The sequence below is a fragment of the Helianthus annuus genome, chromosome 10 (assembly GCF_002127325.2).
Source record: "Helianthus annuus cultivar XRQ/B chromosome 10, HanXRQr2.0-SUNRISE, whole genome shotgun sequence".
NCBI lineage: Eukaryota > Viridiplantae > Streptophyta > Magnoliopsida > Asterales > Asteraceae > Helianthus > Helianthus annuus.
The window spans coordinates 47,992,152-48,019,673 of record NC_035442.2 but is presented as its reverse complement, the minus strand read 5'-3'; the positions used below and the strand labels follow the sequence as shown (position 1 = coordinate 48,019,673).

At 42.7% G+C, this 27,522-nt stretch overlaps 2 non-coding genes across 2 annotated transcripts; both read right to left on the bottom strand.

Moving 5' to 3' along the window:
* Nucleotides 1-107, bottom strand: LOC118483434. The gene has a single exon (XR_004870722.1). It is a non-coding gene; the product is annotated as a small nucleolar RNA R71 (small nucleolar RNA).
* Nucleotides 108-23,488: 23,381 nt separating this feature from the next.
* Nucleotides 23,489-23,594, bottom strand: LOC118483648. Its single transcript, XR_004870935.1, has one exon. It is a non-coding gene; the product is annotated as a small nucleolar RNA R71 (small nucleolar RNA).
* Nucleotides 23,595-27,522: the final 3,928 nt, after the last annotated feature.

The window sequence follows — 27,522 nt, the reverse complement described above, 5'->3', positions numbered from 1 at the left end:
AAATTAATGACTGAAATTAATACATATTCACAAGAGGACGGGGAATCCTTATATGAAACTTGGGAAAGGTTCAAGGAGTTATTACGCAAGTGTCCACATCACGGCCTTGCGATATGGCAACAAGTATCCACTTTCTATAATGGATTGTTACCACATACAAGGCAGACACTTGATTCTAGCTCTGGGGGACTTTTAGGTAATCGACGCCCGCATGAAATATATAACCAAATTGAGGAAATTGCTCAGACCAATTTTCAATGGCACACCCCCCGAGCAATAAATCTATTGCCCCGGGCGCCCATAAGGTCGATGAAAGCACTTCTTTACAAGCCCAAATCGAGGCCCTTTCTTCAAAAATAAAAAAATTGGAAATGACAAAAACAGTCTCGGTTATGGCTTATGAAGGGTGTGGTGGGTCACATGAAAATTGGAGTTGTATGAAAGAAACAGACGATCAACAAGAATTGGTAAACTACATTGATAATAGACCTAGGCCATCGGGTCCTCCAACGGGAACTTACAACCAAGGATGGCGAAACCACCCAAACCTTGGTTGGAGAGAACCCGGCAATAGTAGTAACCAACAAACCCAACGAACAAACTTTCAACAACCAAGAAATGAGTCACAAAATTTCACTCAACAACAAAGTGGACGAGAAAGGCTTGAAGATACTGTATCTCGCCTCATCTCCGACACTGAAAAGAAAAACACGGAAAGATTTCTACAATTAGAATCAAATTTTAGAAATCAACAAGCTAGTATTCAAAACATAGAAAAACAATTAAATCAAATAGCTCAAAATTTTGCCGAGAGACCGCAAGGCGCATTACCTAGCAATACCGAAACAAACCCAAAAGCGCAAGTTCACCTCATCACGCTACGAAACCGCACCGTAGGGCCTGCAGAAGCGCCGCCGCCAACAGAAGAAACGACACCCACACCTCTGCAGGAAAGGAACTCCCCTCCGTCACCAGAGCCTACCAAAGCTCCTCGAGTTCCATACCCCGGTAGGTTAATTCGTCAGAAGACCAATGAGCAATTCGCGAAGTTCGAAAGTCTATTAAAGCAATTGCATGTCAATATTCCTTTTATTGAGGTCCTAACCCAAATGCCCAAATACTCTAAGTTCATGAGGGACTTCCTCACTCATAAAAAGAAAATTGAAAATTTGCAATTAGTCAATTTAGGCGAAGAATGCTCTGCCCTCGTACTCAATAAACTTCCCCAAAAGAAAATCGATCCCGGAAGCTTCACGATTCCCTGCTCAATAGGGGAGTCCCCCGTTCGTAATGCCCTAGCCGACCTTGGGGCTAGCATTAACCTCATGCCTTCATCAATGTTTAAAAGACTCGGCCTGGGAACCACGAGTCCTACAAAAATGAGCATACAACTCGCTGATCGATCCGTCAAATTCCCACAAGGTGTCACTGAAAATGTCTTGGTAAAGGTAAGCAAATTCATCTATCCAGCCGACTTTGTCATACTCGATATGGAGGAAGACACCGAGGTCCCCCTCATACTAGGGAGACCATTTCTTGCCACCGCACAAGCGGTGGTAGATATGAATGACGGAACGCTCACCTTGAGGTATGGGGATGATGAAGTAAAATTCGGAGTTGGGAAGAGAATAGAGGACGACGACCCGGTCAACTATATGAAGGTTATTGATTCGAGCTTGGATGCTGCTCTCCGACGGTGTAACATGGGACGCCAAGCATCCCATTCAGAAAATATATAACCTCACATTGGGTCTAGCCAAGGACCCTTATAAACGTGGCGCACCACGGAGGCATTCCGCGGAACTATCCTTAGTTTAGTTTAATCTTTTAGTTTTAATTTGCAGGAATAAAACACACTCGTGGTGATAATGGATGAAAAAGGGAATGAGAAAAATGGCCCCATGCACAAAGAACGAAGCAACCCGACACAAATCTCCATTACAGAAGGCTCAACACGGGCCGTGCTCAACCAACACGGCCCCGTGCTGAACCACCTGCAGAAAAAAACGCCCAGTTCAGGTAACTGGACACGGGCCGTGTTCACCAGACACGCCCCCGTGTCCAGGCTTCTGTCTCATTTCTTTAATTTTTGTTACTGGCACCTGAACACGGGGCCGTGTCCGGTCCCCACGGGGCCGTGTCCAGACTGCCAGTAACATAAATCTATGCTTTTTAACACCACATTACACATCCAATCAACCTAAAAATTTATTTTTGGGACACATTGAGGACAATGTGTAATTTAAGTGTGGGGGGGGGAAGCTAACACTTTGAAATTTTGCAAGTCCTAACAACAAGCCTTACACAAAACTCTATTGGAGCCGCTAAACACCCCAAATTTTTTCAAAAATTTTTCATTTTTTTACTTATCTGAAGTTTAAGTTAGGAATCCCAAGATTAATAAGGTTATATTTTTATAAAATTTACAACCGAGAGCGTCGTGATAACAAGAACCAAGATAAGAAAATGATGAAACGGCATAACAAGTCTAGTTAAAATTTGATTATATATACTTGATCACATTAAAAACCCATTCCCACAAAAGTGAGTTTTGAGCCTTTATAGAGCATACAAATTTACATCTTTAGACTAAATGCTCATTTTTCGTTTCTTGTGTGAATAGCCGCTTGGTTCTTACAACTCTAGAACTTGCCACGACGATTCATTCCCGGTCCTTACCAACTTAAACCCAAGTAAGTAAATGATGGAGGCATTAGGACTAACCATTTTTCTTTCTACACCATTATTTTTTTTTACCACCTACCCAAAATCCCCCTAGTTAACCCCTTTGAGCATAAACCTTTCGTTTCTTTACCCTAAACCCTTTTTACCCACCAAAAACCCTTTTTATTTTTTTTTCACCCTTTATTTTAGTAACAAGCTCGGTTTTTCGCAAGCTCGTTCTTTTATGTGACAAAAAAAAATGATGATGAAGTTAAAAACAAACAAAGCTATACAAACAAAAGCTTGTTTGGAGAAATACTTCAAAATAAAAAGTCACTAAAAACAAAATGCGTTACGAAAACCGACGCTTTTTACGCTTTTTCGCCCTTTTACTAACCACTAACCCAACCACCCACCTTTAGCCCAAGCCTAACCCTTCACCCAAAAAGTCCTCTGGATATTTACAAAGGTATAAAGTTAAAAAGGAGGAAGATTGATTGCTTGGCAAGCCTATGGAAGGCGTAAGTTCCATGCCGCTCTCGAGTGATTCACAAAAAAAAAATACACCTTCGGCCGAGTGTTGAGTGATTTCTCCCGTGAGGTATGTGAACTTGTATATAAATGAAATTTTAAAAAGGCATGTTATGCCCAAATAAGTAATTTATCCTATGAAACGTTCTAAATAAATCATAACGAATAGGATTGTAAATAAATAAAAATAAAACCCAAAAAGATCTTGGATTCCCAACACTCTATGACAAGCCAAAAACCTTCTCTTCTACCCATTCCATTTGGGAGTGTAAGCCACATTTAAAGAGTTTTGCTTGAGGACAAGCAAAAGTTCAAGTGTGGGGGTATTTGATGTGTGTAAAATGCAACATATAAATTACATCAAATAAGGCATAAAACTAACCCTTTTTAAGTACTAATGTTGGAAAAAGAGTGTTTTTGTCTTCCTTTTGTATTTTCAGGATGAAATGAGCTCAAATTCACAAAAGAAGCAAAAAGACAGCTAATTCTAACATAAATACAAGAAAAGGAATAAAAGTAGACTGCCCGAACCCTCAACGGCATCCTCCCATGCAAAGAAGAGAAAACAGAAGCCTGAACACGCCCTGTGCTCAGCCAGCACGGGGCCGTGCCCAAGAAGCAGCAGAAAAGACAAACCTGAAGAAGCTTCTATTGCCCACCACGGGGCCGTGTCCAGTGAGCACGGGGGCGTGGCGAAAGTACAGCAGGCGCATTAATTGTAATTGCGAATTACAATTAATGAAGAGAGAGAGTGTCAGACGGGCACGGGGGCGTGTCCAGCGGACACGGGGCCGTGCCCAGCCTTCTGTTCAGCCTATAAATAGGAGTGCTTGGTTTCATTCCAACTCATCCCTTGGCACACCACCTCTCTCACACTTCATCCACCACCCACCACCACCATAACACCATCATCCACCACCATCATCCATTGTCCATCGTAGAGTGTGTGAGTCGTCTCGGGATCCAAGATTGATAGTAAGAGTTCTTGACAATCAAGGCCATGTTTGCCTAAGTCTCTTACATCACTTGGTGAAGACAAGTGTTTAGTATAATACTTTTTATTTTTAATCTTTTGCACTTTTTATTTGGTTTTGTATTAATGACTTTAATAACTAGTTGCTTATGTTGAAGGTGATCTTTCCTTATCATTTGTCCGTGGTGTCTTGGCATTATTTTACTGTCTATATAAAATAAAAGATTTTCACCATTCATATCTCCACGGTCTATATGGAGGTATGTTGGCTACCTGGTCGGGGGTTAAGGGAACGGTTTGGTAAGGGTCTTGCCTTTGTTCAGCGTTTAGAGGTCCTGCAAGGGACCTGGGTCAAATTTAGTAGGATCTCCTTCAATGCCCATAGGTATTGGATGGCGGGGATCCAAACTCTTTGACCCCTCATAAGTTAACTACTATTAATACTATAATCCGGCTATTTAGGACTGTATTCCTGCTGACTCAGACTACTTAGCCGAGGGTAACGTCACCGCCAAAAGCGGGGCCTACCATAATTTGCATTAATAACTTAATTCATTATATTCCAATAATCCAACCCTTTAGGATTATATCCTTGCTGACTCAAACTACTGGGTTGAGGGTAACGTCGCCTTCAAAAGAGGGGCCTACTACAATAATTAAGATAATCTCTTAAACAAGTGCAAAAGTGCGAAAATAATCAAAGGTTATACTAATACACGAGTCGGATCCAAGTGATTCATCTTGTCTATCTGTTTTATTTTATTTTTATTTTTCAGCATTTAGTTAGTTTTTATTTTATTAGTTTAAAAACATTTTTCTAACTTTTTGATTTGATTAGACGTTGAGGATAAACCGGTATTAAAAGCTCTTGTGTCCTTGGACGACCTCGGTATCTTACCAACACTATACTACGTCCAACGATGGGTGCACTTGCCCATATGTGTGTTTAGTGTTAGTGAATATCGTGTTTTATAAATTTAAAACTTGGCTAAAGGTGTAAAAAGTGCTTAATTATATATCTAAATTATATACACACCGACACACATCACTCGGTCTATAATGTGATTAGTGGCTACTGAAGCACACACTTATTCGCACAAGATCTAGTTGATTTCAATCCGTAACTAGCATACCATTGTATAACATGTATTTCCCCCTAGTTTTAAACAAAATATTTAAAAGAGGAGCTGTGAAAGTCACAGTTTGTGTTCCGTGCTAAAATGCTAGCAATCCAATGTTTCCTGATTTTTATCCGACCTACAAGTGTCCTAATTTCGTGAAGGCACTTATGGTCTACTTCTTTGTTCATGTACAAGTCTTTCACCAATAACCTTGTTAAGACTTATCCTTGTTTCGTTTGTTTGAAAATCCTTGTTTGTTTAGACACGTTGGTGGTTGATTATCCGAACGACCATATATGTATTTTATCCACACATATATATGTATCCTTGTTCGTGTAATGTCCGGGGCCTAGCCCCTTGTATAACCTTTTGTCCCGCTGACGGGTAATCCATAGTACGACCCTTAAGTGTATTAAACGATACTAAAACCCTACATTTAATCGGGTATTTATCTAGAATTAGATGACTACGTTTGCTCATGTTTCAGGTACGTACGGGGCTTTAAAAGAGTGGAAACACAGCTTTCGAAGGAGTTCGGTTGGTTTGGATATTCAAGGTTGCTGATTAAAGAACAAAAGGAACAAGTCCAGCACCCACCGTAAATTACGGTACCTACCGTGATTTACGGTGGCCCCCAGGATAAAATAGTCCACCGTAATGCAGAATGTTTGGGGCGTAGCAGTTTTAAGGCCACCGTAACTTACGGTGGCCAGCGTAAGTTACGGTGGCAGCCGAGACATTTTGTAACTCCTTCTTTTATGGACAATAATAGGTGCCTTTTCATTATTCCAATCATTGTGAACGTTTTGGAGCAGCTTAGAGACGAAAATTGGGAGTTCTTATGTGTTCTTGAAGATTGAAAACATTAAGTTTGTTTGTTTGATTCCTATGAACAATACTTTTGATGTTATGGTGATTCACAACACTATGAGTGACTAATTTCATTGGTGATCATCCTAAGTGTAAGGTTTGCTTGAGATACTTCTGTTTATGCTTGATTTCTAGAATAATAAACTTTGTATTTTGTTTAGTCTGTTATGGTGTTTGGATATGCATTTGTAAGTGTTAATTTGTGCTTGATCGTAGTTCTAAACCATACGTTCTTGGTGCCGTTGGCAATCGAGATATCGTGGGAGGGATTAGGGTTGGATATTAGATAATTGGTCATCAGGGAACAACCTCGCGTTCTAGGAATCCGAGTACTTAGTTCCTCTTCATCACAAACGTTTAATCAAACATGAGCCATGTCTATGTGGTTCAGTCTAGTGAGCATGAACATTAGTATTGCTTAAAACCTGAAACTTGGGATGATCGCTACCTTCTTAATCTGTTTTCAAAAACTTAACTTTGATTTGCAATTTAATTTAGTTCAAAAACATAACTTTGATTTGCAATTTAGAAAGATGCGACGCTTTCTTTGGGCACAGGGTAATAGTATCAGAGGAAAAGCAAAAGTGAAGTGGAGCAAAGTGTGTTTGTCGAAACAAGAAGGGGGCTTGGGTATACGCAGGGTCTTGGATATGAATAATGCTCTCATGGTTGCTCATGTTTGGAGTATTTTAACGTGTAGAGAATCCTTGTGGGTTAAATGGATTCATTTGTATTGCTTACGAGACAGGAGTTTCTGGGATGTTCCGGTAAAAAATAATGGGGCATGGAGCTGGAGGAAATTGTTGCAACTTCGCCCAACCATTCGGAAGCATATATGGACCAAAATTGGTGATGGTAATAAAACTCTAGCGTGGTTTGATATATGGGATGATGCTTGTCCTTTGATTTCCTTTCTTACTCCTAGGATGATAGCTAATGCCGGTTTTGGTATGCAAACCAAGGTTTCGGAGTTGTGGGAATTTGGAGGATGGAGGTGGCCGAACACATGGGTACAACGATACCCAGTTTTGCAAAACATGAGGGCTGTTACTTTGAATCCTAATATGCAGGATAAGGTGATGTAGAGATCCAGTTCGGGCACAGAATTGGATTATGGAACTTCAATAGTATGGGATGAGATTCGCCAACATCAGAATATAGTTCCATGGGCTAATATTGTTTGGTTTTCCCAAGCCATTCCTCGTCATTCATTTGTCTTGTGGCTGCTTATAAACAAGAAACTAAAGACGCAGGATGTTATGAGTGGATGGTGTTCCTCGAGAAATATGAACTTCAATCTCATGTGTTGCTCCTTGTGCACGCCAGGTCCAGATTCTCACGACCATCTTTGTGACAACCCGAAATCCTAACGTCCTTCGTCAACAACAACTCTTGACGAAGAAGGTTCTTCGCCGTTAACACACTTGACGAAGTATAGTGTTTCGCCAACGAGGGTTCTTCGCCAGGAACAGTCTCGGCCCAAGTGTTTACGCACCAATCCAGGCCCAGCTCACCCAGTTGTTTACGTATGACCCTGTCTGCGGTTTCCATAATCTGATAATCATAATTAGAGGTTGCAAACCCTAGCAGTCTCCTCTCCTCCTCTCTTGGATTGACGACAACCTCCCCCCTTGCCGAACACCATTACGCTTTGAAGTATCAACCCTCGTATGCTCATACTCGGTTAGTATGTTCATCATTAATTTAAGATACGTTCATTGGTGTTTTGTTTACATGTTTATGTGTATCGATGTGTATGAATTAGAGCATGAATTAGGGTTTCGCTTGTAGACTTAATTATATCAGATCAAGTGCTAGTAGGTTGCTAAATGATTAGAGTGGTATGATAACAAAGGTTGTAATATATTGGATATAATGAATCTGATTGTGCGGTTTTGATCTTATGATGATGAACTAGGGTTTCATAGTTAGAAGATGTTTATGTTATTCGATCCTACTGAATATTGATGTTTGAATGATGAATTCTTGTGATGATCACGTAATGAGTTATGTTGATGATGATTGAATGAATGGATGCTCATGGATTAGGGTCATGATGTTGACAAATTGTGGATGATGATGATAAACTTCAAGTTCCTAATGCCAGTGTCAAGGATATCAATAAGTTCAATCTGAATGTTATATGTGCTAAATTGTGTTGTTGGATCTATTAACTGATGTTACGAGAGTAGTGGGGAAACCACAGAAGGAAGTTATGTAACTGTCAAAGTGCAGCGACGAAAGACTTTCCCCCACGAAAAACATAGCTCGACGAAGAACTACTAGGGTTCTTCGTCACACTCATGATTGACGAACAACAGTTCTTCGCCGTAAAGGTCTTTCGCCGAAAAGACATTCCACGAAGAACTGGTTCTTCGTGAGGATGCTGAAAAAGGGCACGATGAACAGAACAATGGTACAGTTTAGGATGTGTATGATGATGGATATTTCTGTTGTAAAACTCTAATTGATGCGTGATAATTGTGACAACTCGAAATCTAGAACCTTCGTTGTGTCTTGATGTAACATACTTGTACGTTATGTGACTAGTTAACTGATTAAACGTAATGATAAACGTGACCCTTTTATGCGATATGTGTCTTGTTTGTGTGCATATATATATATACGTGTTATAAGTGAACCGAGAACCCAACCCGAAAACAAAGAACCCGACTCGAGACCATGAGGTCTCGAGTGAATAGTGACCGAGTGGGCCTTTGGGCCGTGACCTCTTAACCGGTTAGCAAAGCCCTTAGGTTGCACTTGTGGAGTATATATATACCATACTTGTTACCATGCTTGCCATTTTTGTTGAACAACACACACACACTCTCCTATCTTCTCTCCTACAAAACCCTAAGCAACACAAACACACTCCAAGTAATCGGCTCACACTTGGCCCTTGGATTCAAGCTTGGAAATCAACATTTGGAGTTCACCCTTCATACCTCCTAACCGGTTAGTGAATCATGTTAAGTGTTGTGCTTGAATTGATGATTTTGACACTTTGTTTGCTTGCTAATTGTTATGATAAGTGTTGGTTGATAGAAAGTTGTAATTGTTGACAAAAAGGATGATATTACATGTATGATAATAATGAACCGGTTAACATGCTTGATTTCGGATGGATGATGCTTGTGTTTAAAGGAGATTGAACCACTAGTTGTAAGGGGCATGAAATCGGTTTGTATTTATTATGTAATCGGGTTAATAAAGGATCCGAAGAATGGGGTGTTTGTACGAGGGGGGGGGGGGTTGGGTATTAAATGGAAACCGAATGTTAGGATGCATGCTAGTAAATTGTATCTTGATGGGTGTACATAATCTTGTTGAATAAGGGTTAATTATGTTATGAACATGATGAATATGTGTTTGAATGTTGAAGAACATGAAGAACAAACTTGAATGTGCTTTGAATGTTTGAAATTCTGCTTGTTTAATCTGATTTCATGAATTGTTAGACAACAAAACATGTTTTAGTGGATAGTACAATATTTGTGTTGCATGACATTCAAATTCTATTGGATAGTACAACTGTGCAGAATCAGCAACTGTTGGGGAGTCGAGACCCCTGGTTGCGACTCGAAATCTCCATGTTGCGACATCAGTTGCGAGTCGAGAACATCAGGTTACGACTCGCAACCATAACATGACAAGCCGAAACCGTGGTTGCGACTCGCAACCACCTATGATCAACACAAACAGCATAACTCGAGACCTCAGTTGCGAATCCGGTTACGACTCGCAACCAAAAAGCAGCACAACCCGAGACCGTGTAGTTGCGAGTCTTGTTGCGACTCGCAACCACACTTAATGGGCTTACGTATTTATGGGCCTACGATTAATGGGCCGGGCTTATGGGCTTTCTGTGTTAACCGTTGATGCATGATTTGGGCTTGAGTAGTTGGGTTGAACTTATGGACTGTATATGTGTTACTGTTAACTGAATCTGTTAAACTTTTACACCGTGATTGCTACTTGTATGTGCACTGCTTGGTTTGAATCTGATTATAAGCGGTATCTATGTTAGGACGTGATTGACTACTTGCAAATTGATTGACCCTTCTGTGTTACTACCGAGCAAACCGAGGTGAGTTCACACCCTCTACAAAGCATGGGATTCCCTGGGTTGGGAACGGGGTTAAGGAACGTGGGTTCCTCGTCCTCCTTGGGTAGGACGGCTATGGCTCAGGAATGTGATTCCTCGTCCGGATGGACGGATAACTCGTACTAGACTAAAACTCTATCACGAAGTCCCTCCTTTTTGTATCGACTTAATCGCCGGGCCAATGGCGAGCGGGTCATTAGTTAGATAGCGCTATTTAGGTCTGACAAACCTCACACCGTGCCGCAGAGGACGGGCGTGAACTAATGGATCTGGGGCACGTCAATGATGATAGACATTGATGTTTTCAGGGCACATAAACATGACTACAGTCAGCAGTCGATATGGTAACGAGTCTAGTGTACGCATGGGGTAGCCCCCACGGCCGAAATGCCTGATAACTAACATGGGGTAGCCCCCACGGCTGGAGTGCCGGAGTAACTGGGAAATTAACAAGTCACGTTTTAAAACTATGGGGTAACCCCCACGGCAGGATGCCAGACAAAGGAAACTGTTTTTGAAACAACTAAAACGAACACCCAACTGTGAACTCACTCAACTAGTTGTTGACTCGTTACTACATGCTTTGCAGGACCATAGGTACTCAGCTGGAGCTTGCATGGAGGAGAGTCGTTGTGGGACACGGATTGCTGCGTGTCATGTTTTATTTGAAAACATTTGAACTTATGTTATAACTTTAAACTTATGCTTCCGCTTACAACTTATATGGTTATTTATATGCTTGTTCAGTATGATTGGTGGCTGGATCCTGGTTAGTCACGCCTCCAAGCGGTAGTACTCCGCAGGTGGGATTTTGGGGGTGTGACAGATTGGTATCAGAGCCATTGGTTATAGTGAACTTGGTTTTAATAAAGGGAAAACGTTTTTGTTAAAACCAGACTATAACCGGTACAGTGCTCAACGGTCCACAACGACGCTCCACTCCACATGCAAGGCTCGACATACTAGGTAATATGATATGTGTATATTGCCTACTTGTTAGTAACATAGTACATTGCCCATGGTATGCTTGATTAGTATAACCACTGTTGATTGAACACGTGCGTGCTTACTCTATCCTACTATCGTGCTTTCGCGAACCTCTCTCACTCGTATTACTCTTGTTATGAAGAATCATGTCTGGACGCGTTAACATGACACAAGCCCAGTTGACGGCTTTGATCAACGAACGAGTTGCCGCAACACTTGCAGCTGCGAACGCAGGAGGTATATCCTGCAGTCCGAATTTGTTCTAGGATCTTTAGGACCCTACTCTCGTGAACCAACCTTTGTGTTAAATTCTGTCTTTCTTTCCACCTACCTTAGGTCAATATGCTCAGGCACCGGTGTGCACATTTAAGACCTTTATGGACTGCCGACCCACTACTTTTAGCGGAACTGAAGGAGCAGTAGGTCTCCTACACTGGTTTGAGAAACTAGAGTCTGTGTTCGAAATGTGTGAATGCCCTGAAGCGCGCAGGGTGAAGTATGCTACTGGTACTCTCGAGGGTTTGGCCCTCACGTGGTGGAATGCTCAAGTGCAAATGCTGGGGTTGGTTGCTGCCAACGCCACCCCATGGGAAACTTTCAAGGAAATGGTTAAGGAGGAATACTGCAGTCGCGATGACATCCATAAGCTGGAAGATGAGTTCTACAACCTCAAGATGACGGGGTCAGAGATTGAGGCATACACTAAGAGATCGCATGAGCTTGCCTTGTTGTGTCCTACTATGGTGGACCCTCCGTATAAGCGAATTGAACTTTATCTCAAGGGCTTGGTGCTAGAGATCCAAAGCCATGTGACTTCAGCAAACTTGACTACTATCCAGCAGGTTGTTCAGTTGGCTCACCGTCTTACTGACCAAGCGGTGGAGCAGAACAAGTTACCAAAGCGCATAGGTGCTGCAACTACTTCTGGTACTTCTAGTGGGGACAAACGGAAATGGGATGGAACTTCAAGCAAGGGTTCAACTTCTGTGCAATCTCAGTCTCAGCAAAGAAAGACTGACGACCACAAGAGCCCCAGTCAGCAATCGTCTGGTGGTCAAAGTCATGGTGGGTACAAGGGGAGTCACCCCAAATGCAATCGTTGCAACCTACACCACAGTGGGCCATGCACCAGGGGCAACTGTCATCGGTGCAACAAGCCTGGTCATGTTGCAAAGGATTGCAGGAGTGCATACCCCGCCAATCAGAACCGTCAGCAACCTCAGCAGAACCAGCGGCAGCAGCAGGGTAACAACAAAGGGTGCTTTCAGTGTGGAGCTGAAGGCCACTTCAAGAAAGATTGTCCCCAACTGAACCAGAACAACAACAACAACAATCAGGGGAATGGTAACAATGGGAACCACAACAACAACAATGGTGCTAGGGGACGAGTGTTCGTGATTGGCCAAGGTGAAGCAAGGAATGATCCCAACGTGGTGACGGGTAAGTTCCTTCTCGACGACTTTTATGTTACAGTCTTATTTGATTCGGGTGCCGATGCTAGCTATGTGTCACTAGAAGTTAGTAAAATGCTTAAGCGTATTCCAACACCCCTGAGCGACAAGCACACTGTAGAGCTAGCTAATGGTAAGAGTTTGGAGGCCTCACACGTAGTCAAAGGTTGCCAACTTGTCCTCGCTGACCAGACCTTCTCTATTGACCTTATTCCTATCGTCTTGGGTAGTTTCGACGTTGTCATTGGGATGGATTGGTTATCCCAACACCGAGCAGAGATTCTTTGCAACGAGAAGATCGTTCGTATTCCTGGTTTAGGTAGTGAACCTCTCATGATTCGTGGCGACAAGAGAAGTGCTGTTGAGAACATCATCTCTCTTCTTAAGGCCCAGAAGTGCTTACGAAAGGGTCACACTGCAGTTTTGGCTCTAGTTACTGACACCACAGAGAAAGAGAAGAAGCTAGAAGACTTTCCAGTTGTACGGGACTATCCTGAGGTATTCCCTGAGGAATTACCTGGTCTCCCACCCCATCGCCAAGTCGAGTTTCAGATTGAACTAGCTCCTGGAGCTGCGCCTGTAGCCCGTGCACCTTATCGTTTAGCTCCATCAGAGTTGGAAGAACTCTCCACGCAACTACAAGAACTCTTGGATAAGGGTTTCATTCGTCCTAGCTCATCGCCTTGGGGAGCCCCAGTGCTATTTGTGAAGAAGAAGGACGGTACCTTCAGAATGTGTATCGACTATCGTGAACTTAACAAGGTGACGGTGAAGAATCGTTATCCTCTACCACGCATTGACGACTTGTTCGACCAGTTGCAGGGGTCGAGCTACTATTCAAAGATCGACCTGAGATCGGGATATCACCAGCTGAGAGTTCGAGAAGAGGATGTCTCTAAGACAGCCTTTAGAACTCGATATGGGCACTATGAGTTTTTGGTCATGCCGTTTGGGCTGACGAACGCACCCGCAGTTTTCATGGACCTGATGAACCGAGTTTGCAAGCCGTACCTGGACAAGTTCGTTATAGTCTTCATCGATGACATCCTGATCTATTCTAAGAGTAAAGAGGAGCACGAACAGCATCTACGACTTATTTTGGAACTCCTTCGAACAGAACAGCTTTACGCAAAGTTTTCGAAGTGCGACTTCTGGCTTCGCGAAGTCCATTTCTTAGGGCATGTGGTGAACAAGGATGGGATTCACGTTGATCCATCCAAAGTGGACTCTATTAAGAACTGGCCTGCGCCTCACACACCAAAGGAGATTCGCCAATTCTTGGGATTGGCAGGTTACTACAGGAGATTCATTAAGGATTTCTCTAAGATCGCGCAGCCTCTCACCCTACTAACGCAGAAAGGCGTTGTCTATCATTGGGGAAATGCACAAGAGTTAGCTTTTCAGCATCTAAAGGATAGACTTTGTAGTGCACCTATCCTTTCACTGCCAGAGGGCACAGAAGATTTTGTGGTTTATTGTGATGCATCAATTCAAGGTCTTGGTTGTGTATTGATGCAACGAGATAAAGTCATAGCTTACGCCTCACGACAACTCAAAGTTCACGAGAAGAACTACACTACGCATGATTTAGAGCTGGGAGCTGTTGTTTTCGCACTTAAACTATGGCGGCATTACCTGTACGGAACCAAGTGCGCAATCTACACTGACCACAGGAGCCTAGAGCACATATTCAAGCAGAAGGAACTGAATATGCGGCAACGACGATGGGTCGAGCTACTGAATGACTACGAGTGCTCCATCAGGTATCACCCGGGCAAGGCCAATGTTGTGGCTGACGCCCTCAGTCGAAAGGACACTGCGCCTAAGCGCGTAAGAGCTCTACAACTCACGATCCATTCTAGTCTACCTTCGCAAATACGAGCTGCTCAGATAGAAGCACTGAAACCAGAAAACGTTAGAGCCGAAGCCCTACGCGGGTCAAGACAACGCCTAGAACAGAAGGAAGACGGTGCTTACTACGTAACAGGACGTATTTGGGTCCCACTCTATGGCGACTTACGAGAGCTTGTGATGGATGAAGCACACAAATCTCGCTACTCGGTACACCCTGGTTCGGACAAGATGTACCACGATATTAAAACTACGTATTGGTGGCCTAGCATGAAGGCCCACATAGCAACTTACGTCAGCAAGTGTTTGACTTGTGCGCGAGTCAAGACGGAATATCAGAAACCCTCAGGCCTACTCCAACAACCAGAGATACCACAATGGAAATGGGAGCAAATTTCCATGGATTTCGTTACTGGCCTACCAAGATCTCAGCGCGGAAACGATACTATCTGGGTGATCGTGGATCGACTCACAAAATCCGCACACTTCTTGGCAATTAAGGAGACGGATAAATTCTCCACTTTAGCGGAAACATACCTCAAGGAAGTTGTTTCGAGGCACGGGGTGCCCACCTCTATCATCTCTGATCGAGATGCACGTTTTACTTCGGAACTGTGGCAAGCAATGCACAAGTCTTTTGGCTCACGTCTAGATATGAGCACAGCATATCACCCACAGACGGACGGGCAGTCCGAGCGCACTATCCAGACATTAGAAGACATGCTTCGCGCTTGTGTAATCGACTTTGGCAACAGCTGGGAAAGGCATCTACCACTCGTGGAATTCTCGTATAATAACAGCTACCACACCAGCATTAAAGCTGCTCCGTTTGAGGCATTGTACGGACGTAAATGCCGGTCACCTCTTTGTTGGGCAGAGGTGGGGGATAGTCAAATCACTGGTCCAGAACATGTGGTAGACACTACTGAGCGGATTGCTCAAATACGACAACGCATGGCGGCCGCTCGAGACCGTCAGAAAGCCTACGCCGATAAGGGCAGGAAACCACTTGAGCTCCAGGTTGGGGAGCGGGTATTACTCAAAGTTTCACCCTGGAAGGGTGTGGTTCGTTTTGGTAAACGAGGCAAACTTAACCCACGATACGTTGGACCATTCGAAATCATTGAGAAAATAGGCAAGGTGGCCTACAGACTGAACTTACCAGCGGAACTCGGTGCAGTTCACAACATTTTCCATGTGTCGAATCTGAAGAAGTGTCTGTCAGATGAGACCCACGTAGTTCCTCTGAAGGAACTTACGATCGACGAACAGTTGAAATTCGTCGAAGAATCAGTCGAAATCACGGACCGGGATGTTAAGGTCCTCAAGAGTACTAGAATACCTCTCGTTCGAGTTCGTTGGAACTCACGTCGCGGCCCAGAGTTCACCTGGGAGCGCGAAGATCGGATGAAACAAAAGTATCCCCAACTGTTTGAGAACAGTACAACCGCTACTGAGGCTGAAGCTACGGAATTTCGGGACGAAATTCCAGATCAACGGGGGGTGGATGTGACACCCCAGGATAACCGGGAAAACCTTGCAACTTAACTAGCTTCCTCAGTGAGTGCCATCAAATTTCGGGACGAAATTTCTTTCAACTTGGGGATGATGTGACAACTCGAAATCTAAAACCTTCGTTGTGTCTTGATGTAACATACTTGTACGTTATGTGACTAGTTAACTGATTAAACGTAATGATAAACGTGACCCTTTTATGCGATATGTGTCTTGTTTGTGTGCATATATATATATACGTGTTATAAGTGAACCGAGAACCCAACCCGAAAACAAAGAACCCGACTCGAGACCATGAGGTCTCGAGTGAATAGTGACCGAGTGGGCCTTTGGGCCGTGACCTCTTAACCGGTTAGCAAAGCCCTTAGGTTGCACTTGTGGAGTATATATATACCATACTTGTTACCATGCTTGCCATTTTTGTTGAACAACACACACACTCTCCTATCTTCTCTCCTACAAAACCCTAAGCAACACAAACACACTCCAAGTAATCGGCTCACACTTGGCCCTTGGATTCAAGCTTGGAAATCAACATTTGGAGTTCACCCTTCATACCTCCTAACCGGTTAGTGAATCATGTTAAGTGTTGTGCTTGAATTGATGATTTTGACACTTTGTTTGCTTGCTAATTGTTATGATAAGTGTTGGTTGATAGAAAGTTGTAATTGTTGACAAAAAGGATGATATTACATGTATGATAATAATGAACCGGTTAACATGCTTGATTTCGGATGGATGATGCTTGTGTTTAAAGGAGATTGAACCACTAGTTGTAAGGGGCATGAAATCGGTTTGTATTTATTATGTAATCGGGTTAATAAAGGATCCGAAGAATGGGGTGTTTGTACGAGGGGGGGGGGGGTTGGGTGTTAAATGGAAACCGAATGTTAGGATGCATGCTAGTAAATTGTATCTTGATGGGTGTACATAATCTTGTTGAATAAGGGTTAATTATGTTATGAACATGATGAATATGTGTTTGAATGTTGAAGAACATGAAGAACAAACTTGAATGTGCTTTGAATGTTTGAAATTCTGCTTGTTTAATCTGATTTCATGAATTGTTAGACAACAAAACATGTTTTAGTGGATAGTACAATATTTGTGTTGCATGACATTCAAATTCTATTGGATAGTACAACTGTGCAGAATCAGCAACTGTTGGGGAGTCGAGACCCCTGGTTGCGACTCGAAATCTCCATGTTGCGACATCAGTTGCGAGTCGAGAACATCAGGTTACGACTCGCAACCATAACATGACAAGCCGAAACCGTGGTTGCGACTCGCAACCACCTATGATCAACACAAACAGCATAACTCGAGACCTCAGTTGCGAATCCGGTTACGACTCGCAACCAAAAAGCAGCACAACCCGAGACCGTGTAGTTGCGAGTCTTGTTGCGACTCGCAACCACACTTAATGGGCTTACGTATTTATGGGCCTACGATTAATGGGCCGGGCTTATGGGCTTTCTGTGTTAACCGTTGATGCATGATTTGGGCTTGAGTAGTTGGGTTGAACTTATGGACTGTATATGTGTTACTATTAACTGAATCTGTTAAACTTTTACACCGTGATTGCTACTTGTATGTGCACTGCTTGGTTTGAATCTGATTATAAGCGGTATCTATGTTAGGACGTGATTGACTACTTGCAAATTGATTGACCCTTCTGTGTTACTACCGAGCAAACCGAGGTGAGTTCACACCCTCTACAAAGCATGGGATTCCCTGGGTTGGGAACGGGGTTAAGGAACGTGGGTTCCTCGTCCTCCTTGGGTAGGACGGCTATGGCTCAGGAATGTGATTCCTCGTCCGGATGGACGGATAACTCGTACTAGACTAAAACTCTATCACGAAGTCCCTCCTTTTTGTATCGACTTAATCGCCGGGCCAATGGCGAGCGGGTCATTAGTTAGATAGCGCTATTTAGGTCTGACAAACCTCACACCGTGCCGCAGAGGACGGGCGTGAACTAATGGATCTGGGGCACGTCAATGATGATAGACATTGATGTTTTCAGGGCACATAAACATGACTACAGTCAGCAGTCGATATGGTAACGAGTCTAGTGTACGCATGGGGTAGCCCCCACGGCCGAAATGCCTGATAACTAACATGGGGTAGCCCCCACGGCTGGAGTGCCGGAGTAACTGGGAAATTAACAAGTCACGTTTTAAAACTATGGGGTAACCCCCACGGCAGGATGCCAGACAAAGGAAACTATTTTTGAAACAACTAAAACGAACACCCAACTGTGAACTCACTCAACTAGTTGTTGACTCGTTACTACATGCTTTACAGGACCATAGGTACTCAGCTGGAGCTTGCATGGAGGAGAGTCGTTATGGGCTTTCTGTGTTAACCGTTGACTCACCAGCGTTGTCTGATACACTTGTGTGCATGCTCGTAGGTTATTGATATGTGTGGATGTGGAACTTGCTATCTGGGATGCTGGAGTGGTTATGGGTCGTGACACATGGAAACTTGAAACGAGACTAGTTGATTACATACACATGGGTTTTGATTAAACTTTGTATTATGCTTCCGCTGAACATTACGAGTTATAAATAATGTTTTGTAACACTTTAGCTTAATGAATGAAAGCTTTTATTTGAAATCTTGTTATGAGTTCAATATGATTAGTAGCTAGATCCTGGTACGTCACACGCCTCACGGGGGATTTCGCATGTGGTATTTTGGGGGTGTGACAGTTTGGTATCAGAGCCAGGTTATAGTGAACTTCGTTTTAAAAATGTTTTTATAAAACCAGACTATGACCGAACAGTTCTGAATACGTAAATACGACCATGACACTCAGCTCCAGATTGCAAGGTTCGTCTTTTTACCTGCTGCATACATTACATGACCAGTACACATTTGTTTATGATGTAGAGTACGGACACACACTCGTCACTATAGCATGATTACATGAATTGCTTGTTTACATTATGATGTGTTGATAGTATCTCATAGTCCTTGGATTTATGTGATCTTATCATTTTGATAACCTCCGTTTGATATCTGAGTTTGAAGAACCATTTGACATGAGTTAGGAGGAACTGAGACGAGCATGCAAATCACAATATTATTGTGGGTGCACACATAATAACAATGTGGGGTGAATACGAGTCCCAGTGAGGCTTAACAAGTGAAAAAGGGGTTCTGTTCTGTTATTTGATCATTGTGAAACACAACGATCCATAGGGGTCATAGCAATGGCTGTCTCCTGCATGGACGTCGTCCTTTCACTTCCCTCTGAACCCTTACGAATCTTGATGCTATCGAGTATTACCTGAACACCCATCTGAATGCCTAGTGAACTGTGTAGAATGTTAGGTGCTTGTACGAACGTCCCTGAGTTGGATGTCGCAGCGTCAAATGATTGGTCTATACCATTCTCACTCCTCTTCGTTTGCTGGAACTCAATGTATTGACGCCTTAGATCCCGAAGTGCAATCACTTCTGCAACACTCTAGAAGCATACCGTGTATTACTCAATCAACTTGCAAGAACGATGGACAAAAGGATAAGCGTAGTACCTTACCGACCTCAGTATTAGGACGACCCTGACTACCGGCAACGAGCACCAGCAAATTGGCTTCAATCAAATCCTTAACCCTAGTCAGCGACATATGGGAGTCAACTCTTATGAATCAATCGGGGCATAAGTGATGAAAATTGGTGATAGTATGGAATGTGTAATGATGTGTGCAAAATGCAACATATAAATTACATCAATTGTGGCATAAAACTAACCCTTTTTTAGTACTAATGTTGGAAAAAGTTTGTTTTTGTCTTCCTTTTGTATTTTCAGGATTATATGAGCTTAAATGAACAAAAGAAGCAAAATGGCAGCTAAATCCAACATAAATACAAGAAAAGGAACAAACGTGGCATGCCCGACCCCCCGACAGCATCTTCCCAAGCAAAAACAAGAGAATAGAAGGATGAACACGCCCCGTGCTCAGTGAGCACGGGGGCATGCCCAAGTGTCTGCAGAAAAGACAAAGTTGAAGAAACTTCTATCACCCACCACGGGGGCGTGCCCAGCGGACATGGGGCCGTGGTCAACTCTAAGATTCACAGAATCTGAGGAAATCTTGATAGTACAGATACGCTTCTACACACGGGGTCGTGCCCCGCGGACACGGGGGCGTGGTCAACTAATGCAGACAAACTGCAATTAATGAAGAAAGAGAAGATGGGTGGACATGGGGCCATGCCCAATGGACACGGGGCCGTGCCCGGGCTTCTGTGCAGGCTATAAATAGGGGTGCTTGGCTCATTTGCAACCCATCCCTTGGCACACCACCTCTCTCACACTTCACCCACACTCCACCACCACAACAACACCATCATCCACCACCATCATCCATCATCCATCATAGAGTGGTTGAGTAGTCTCGGGATCCAAGATTGATTGTAAGAGTTCTTGATAATCAAAGGCCATGTTTGCCTAAGTCTCTTACATCACTTGGTGAAGACAGGTGTCTAGTGTAATACTTTTTATTTTTAATCTTTTCGCACTTTTTATTTGGTTATGTATTAATGACTTTAATCACTAGTTTCTTATGTTGAAGGTGAATCTTTCTTATCATTTGTCCGTGGTGTCTTGGCATTATTTTAAGTCAGACAGTAAGCTGAACACGGGGCCGTGCCCACTTAACACGCCCCGTGCCCAAGTTTCAGTTACTGAAAACAGAACCGTAAGATCCCGACGGTTGGTAATTTCTGACACAAACATGAGTGTAACGGGTGATCCGTAGGACAACCCTTAAAAGGTTTAAATATATGCACATTTCATGCTTTATTCGGTTAATTGCTTGAACTTGGTAACCACTCTACGTTTGATGGTGCAGGTGTTAAAGTGCTCAAAATGCAGGTTCTAAGTGGTTTGAATGGATGCTAGAAGTCGGGGAGTCAAAGATTAGAAGAAAGCACGTTTTAATGGAGAAACAAGAAAAAAAGATAACTCAGCGCCGTAACCTACGGCTACTGCCGTAGACTACGGCACCCAACATGTGCACAAGTATCCGGCGTAGATCAGAGGAGAACCGTCGTAAGGAACAATTGGGCACCGTAAGCTACGGCAGGCGGCGTAGCTTACGGCGCCATGTGTTGACATTTTACCCTGTTGACTGCCGTAAGCTACGGCAGGCGCCGTAGCTTGCTTCGCCGACTGCCCTCATCTTGTAGCTTCCACATTAAATGCCGTCTTGAAGATGTTTTATGGTCCCTTATCATGGGTATTCAGTTACAACCTGGAGGCAAACGGATTTGGAGCATATATTGGAGACTTGGGAGTGAAGAACACTATCCTTATCATTAATTTTTGTTGTTTTGATCTTGATGAACATTAAGACTTTTGTTATGATGATTGTCCAAGCCATGTGCGGCTAAACTTATGGTGGTCATCTTTGGTTGAAGGTTTGTTTGAGACGGTTGTGTTTTGATTCCATATTTCTAGAATGGTAAACTTTAACTATGTTTTGTTTATTATGGTGTGTGATTATTCGCTTGTAAATTGTTGATTCTTATGTTATTCTAGTTTGAAACCATACGTTCTTGGTGCTGTTGGCAATCGAGATATCATGGGTAGAATTAGGATTGGGTAAGGGTTAATTGGTCATTGGGTTACAACCTCACGTTCTAGGAATCTGTGTACTTCGTTCCCTTTTATCACAACAAGTAATTACATATGAACTATGTCTATGTAGTTCTTTCTAGTGGATGATAGCACAAACGTTGAAGCAAACCGAAAACTAAAGATGGTCATTTGTCTCTAAATTGTTTACAACCAACACTTTCATTTTGCAATTAGAATAGTAATCTTAGTTTTAAAAACCAAATCAATCAATCCAACTCTTGAATTTAATTTTATTGCAATTAGTCTAATTTAGTTAATTTAGATAAACTTTGAAATAACACATATTCCACAAACTCTCTGTGTTCGATACCCACTTGACACTAACTATTTAGTAGTATTTAGATTAAATTTGATTGTGACCACAACTGCACGTCAAATTTTGGCGCCGTTGCCGGGGAGTAGTGCGCAACGTGTGTTATTTTTGTTCTTTCTAAGTTTGTTATTTTTCTGGTTTACGCTGGGTGTGTTAGTGTGCAGGTATTTACAGGTGCATGCGTACTAGAAGCTCTCACAAGCTTTCACCATTAGCATTTGATCCGAAAATCGAACGAACTTTGCGAGCAAACAGGATTTTGTTAAGGGAAAACACAATTAGCGGTTCACCAACAACACCAATTACACCGATTACACCATTGAGATACATGGGTTCACCACAACCACCACCCACTACGGGTGAACCTGTTCCACCATTTATACCAACAACCACTCAACCTTCACTAATACCACCATTCCAACCACTACCACCGAACCTACTTTACTTCAAAATGTTACACCAACTAATACCACACAACCCACTACCACTCAAGAAGAACCATCCGTTACTTTTAACCCTTCCTCTACCATTCCACCATTATCTCACTTCTTTCCTGGTGCGGGTCAATCATATTCAAATTATACTATAGCACCAAATTCAACCATTGTCCATGCCACTTCTACTTTTAGACCATCGAACCAGTCGGGTTTTCAATACTCGACTCTTCCATTTGGGCAATCTTCGGGAATTCAAGGAGATGGTTATGATGAGGGATATGAGGAATTTGAGGGTTATGATGAAGATGGGTATGCTTATGGGGGGTGATGGAGATCAAGGAGAGTTTGGTTATGTGCAAGGTCAACTTCAAGGAATGCCAAGTGTTGGTGGAGTGCCACAACAACAACAACTCATACCACAACACGTTAGGCCGAGGCCACAAGGGCCACAAGTGCAACGTCCTATACCATTGCAACAAGCTCGTCCACAGAATGTACAACCGCAATTCCAAAGGCCAATTCAACACCCACTGATGCCACAACAACAATTTCAACAACCATTTGCACCACAAGAGCATATACCAAGACCAATGGGTCTTGTTCGTCCAAGGGGTAGGTTTGGTGTACCAAGAAGGCATCTTAGAGAACATGCGAGGGGTATTGAAGCGCATTTTAGGCCGGTGATTACTCATAATCCTTCACCGGTGGTTATTCCTCACAACAACCAAGGAAGAACTTTTGAAGTAAGGACTAATTCCTTACAAAGTTTGCCGAAATATAAGGGTCTAGCAACGGAGGAGCCTTATTTCCATTTGGAAGCCTATGACTCAATTTGTAATACTCTTAGGAGTCAAGGTGTTTCGGCTGATGATGTCAAGTTGGTCTTGTTTCAATTTTCTTTGGAGGATAAGGCAAAGAAGTGGTTCTACAGTTTGCCTTCAGCATCTATTTACACTTGGGCGGAAATGCAACAAATTTTCCTAGATGAGTTTTATACCGCCCAAAAGACCAATGATGCTAGAAAAGGGTTGAGGAGTTTTCAACAACAACAAGGTGAAATGTTTCATGAAGCCTTTGAGCGTTTCAACATGATGATCAAAAATTGCCCTCATCATGGAATTGAACTTTGGGAGTTGATGAATGCCTTCCACGAGGGGTTGAGTGCCAAAGATGCTCGTGATTTGATGTCCATTAAAAATGGGTCTTTTGGCACAAATTATGAGAATGATGATTGGGAATTCTTGGAACAAATGGCAATTACTTCAAAGAGGAAAGCTCAAGCATCAAGGAGAGCACGACCGGCCGTTACCCGAACACAAGTGCATGCGGTTGATGATGGTAATGTACAAACCTCTAATCAAATTTATGATGTTTGTGCTATTTGCAATGAAATAGGTCATGCGGCTGAAAATTGCCAAGGAGTGTTGGAAGGGCAATGTGAAGTAGTTAATGCGGTACAAGGTCAAGGAGGGGGTGGCAGAAACTTTAATATGAATTCTAACACTTACCACCCCGGGTTGAGAAACCACCCAAACTTTCGTTATGGGAACCCTACAAATCAAGCAAACCCGAATTTTCAAGGTAACCAAGGTAACTTTGGTTCGCGCCAACCTTACAATAATCAGAGTGGATATCGAGGTGGGAACAACCAAGGATACCAAAGACAATATCAAACGGGTCAAGAACAAGGGGGTCTTCGGGTGGAAACGAAATGATGGATATGTTGAAGAGCATGCAAGCGGAGATGCAAAAGAGGAATCAAATGGATGACGCTCTCATACAAAAAGATAAGGCCCGAGATAAAGCAATTCAAACTTTGACCACCCAGATGGGTCAACTTGCAATCGAAGTGTCAGAATTGAAGAAAAACAAAGGTCAATTACCAAGCGACACTAAGGTAAACCCCTCTCATAGTACTTCAAGAGGTAATAATGTTAACATTCACCATGTAAGTGTTTTGAGAAGTAGGAAAGAGTACAAAACCAATCCTTCATCGGATTTGGTCGATGGGGTGGTTGAAGATATAACGGGTCAAGATAGTGAGGAAGAAAATGAACCAACTATTGTTTCTTCTAAAAAAACCCAATTTTGAAAAACCCGAAATTAATAAAGAACAAGGAAATAAAAATGAAGATGAGGGAACTAGTCAAGTACCATTTCCCTCGGCTTTATTAGATCCGATAGGAAAAATTTTATTTCAAAACGGGGTCCTCAAAAAGAGGAAATGTGGGAGGTTTTTAAATAGGTAAAAATTAATCTTCCTTTACTTGAAGCAATCAAACAGGTACCCGCTTACGCCAAGTTTTTAAAAAAATTGTGTACCCAAAAGAGGCAACAAAAAGTGCCTAAATTGGTTGACTTGACGGAGCGGGTAAGTGCAGTATTGAAAGGAGATCTTCCTCCTAAGCTACAAGATCCGGGAACGCCTCTCATAAACATCCAAGTTGGAAATTTTCAAACTGCAAGGGCGTTATTGGATCTTGGAGCCGGAGTAAGTATCCTACCAGGGGGTTATATGACCAATACGATTTTGGTCCATTGAAACGTTTAAAACAATGGTGGTATTAGCCGATTTGTCTCACAAACTTCCCCGGGGTATTGTACGGGATGTGATAGTTAAGGTTGATGAGTTTTATTATCCCATGGATTTTCTTGTGCTAGATTACTCATCCGCGGACCCAATTCAACAACAAAATGTTATTTTGGGTCGGCCATTTTTGAACACCGCACATGCCGTTATTGATTGTCGATATGGTACGGTCGACATGACATTCGGTAATAAAAAGATGAGATTAAATGTTTTTACTAACGGTACTAACGTTTATGCTGATGAGTGTTTTCTAGCAGATTTCATAAATGGATACGACCCGAAGGAGTTCGAAGAAGAAATTTTGAGTTCTTGTGTTTGTGATGTGTCATTGCAGGTGCATGCATGTGATTTGGAAAAGGAAGAGAAGGAGCAAGAAGCTCTTGCGGTGAAAGAAGGAAGACCGCCATGGACCCACCAAATGGACACTCTACCGGTGGAAATTGATTCGGGCACAAAGCCTTCCTTGGAATGTCCACCAAGTGTGGAATTAAAAGAGCTACCGAAGCATTTAAAGTATGCATTTTTGGGGGAGAATGACACCTTACCGATGATCATTGCTTCTAATTTGGCGGTAGCTCAAGAGGAGGAATTAATACGGGTGTTGAAGGCTCACAAAGCGGCAATTGGGTGGACGATAGCCGATTTAAAAGGTACTAGTCCGTCCATTGTGATGCACAAAATCATTACAAGTGAAGACGCAAAGCCAACTCGTGAAACACAAAGAAGGTTGAACCCGAATTTGAGAGAGGTGGTCAAGAAGGAAGTTATCAAGTGGTTGGATGCGGGGATCATTTATCCCATATCGGACAGTGCGTGGGTAAGTCCGACTCAGGTAGTGCCTAAAAAATCCGGCATCCAGGTAATAAAAGACGAGCAAGGTGAGCAAATTGCCACCCGCCCGGTCACCGGGTGGCGAGTTTGCATTGATTATAGAAAGTTAAATGCCGCTACATCCAAAGACCATTTCCCGTTACCCTTCATTGACCAAATAATTGAAAAACTTTCCGATCAAAAATATTATTGTTTTTTGGATGGGTACTCGGGATATAACCAAATTGCTATTCACCCGGACGACCAACACAAAACCACGTTTACATGTCCATATGGTACATTTGCTTTTCGGCGAATGCCATTTGGACTATGTAATGCCCCGGCCACATTCCAAATATGTATGATGAGTATATTTTCGTACATGGTCGTGGAATCTCTTGAAGTGTTTATGGATGATTTTTCCATCTTTGGCCCAAGTTTCGAGTCTTGTCTTGATGAATTAGAAAAAGTTTTAAAAAGATGTGTAGAGACCACTTTGGTGCTAAGTTGGGAAAAGAGCCATTTTATGGTTCAAGATGGTATTGTGTTGGGGCACGTGATTTCGGACCGGGGAATGGAGGTAGACAAAGCAAAAATTCGGGTAATTTCATCTGTACCCCCAATAAAGAATGTTAAAGGGGTGAGATCGTTTTTGGGACATGCTGGATTCTATAGAAGATTCATTAAGGGTTTTAGTGTAATTACAAAACCTTTATGTAATTTATTATTGAAAGATGTTCCATTTGATTTTACTGACGAATGTTTGCAAGTGTTTCGTGTTTTGAAGGAACAGTTGGTGAAGGCTCCTATCTTGCAACCACGGGATTGGTCAAAGCCGTTTGAAATTTTGTGTGACGCAAGCGACACGACCATTGGAGCGGTTTTGAGTCAAAAGGTCGATAAGAAACCGGTGGTGATCTATTATGCAAGCAAAACTTTATCCGAGGCGCAACTGAATTACACCACAACCGAGAAAGAACTATTAGCGGTGGTGTATGCCTTGGACAATTTTAGATCTTACATTTCGGGGAGCAAGGTGATTGTGTATTCGGATCATAGTGCGGTTTGATACTTAATGGAAAAGAAGGATGCAAAGCCCCAGTTTATTCGTTGGGTGCTTTTGTTGCAAGAGTTTGATCTCGAGATTCGGGACAAAAAGGGGTGTGAAAATGTTGTAGCGGATCATTTGTCCCGGATCCCATTGGAAGGTGTTTATGACACGAACGAAATTAATGAACGGTTTCCCGATGAACAATTGCTAGCCGTTCCTACTTTTGTTGCACCTTGGTATGCCCATTACGTGAACTATTTGGCCAAGGGTGCAATTCCGAATCATTGGACGAAGAAGAGACGACAACAATTTCTTAGTCAAGTGAAGCAATATATATCGGATGAACCGGATTTGTTCAAAATCGGACCCGATCAAGTGATAAGAAGGTGTGTTCCCGAAACTGAAGTTTTAGAGATTTTGACCCATGCTCATTCATCGGCATGTGGAGGGCATTTTAGTGGGAACAAGACGGGTTATCGGGTGTTATCTAGTGGGTTTTATTGGCCCACGATTTTCAAGGATTCCTGTGAGTATGCCCGAAATTGCATAAATTGTCAAAGAGTGGGAAGCATTTCGAAGCGGGATGAAATGCCGTTA